Source organism: Apaloderma vittatum, unplaced genomic scaffold (genome assembly GCF_000703405.1).
Source record: "Apaloderma vittatum isolate BGI_N311 unplaced genomic scaffold, ASM70340v1 scaffold42733, whole genome shotgun sequence".
Classification (NCBI taxonomy): Eukaryota; Metazoa; Chordata; class Aves; order Trogoniformes; family Trogonidae; genus Apaloderma; species Apaloderma vittatum.
Genome location: NW_009707161.1, coordinates 1 through 277, shown reverse-complemented (window position 1 = coordinate 277; position 277 = coordinate 1).

The following is a 277-nucleotide window of genomic DNA, read 5'->3' as shown; positions in this document are numbered from 1 at the left end:
GGGAAGCCAGGACTGCGCACGGGATGCGGCAGCACAGCCCGTGCCCGGCTGTCTGGGAAGGGCACCCCCTGGAGAGCTGCTCCGTGCCCAACTGACCTGGTGGAAGCAGGGGAACAGCTCTAGCTTTGGTTACTTGTTCACTGCACAATCCAGCGGGCGTTCATGCATTCCAGCACCAACCCAGCTCAACCGCTCCTTGCCCCAAATGCTCCAAACCAACCGCGGTAACAGCGCAGCGCGGGGAGGGCGCTGCCCGTGGAACGCCCTTCTCGGCGGG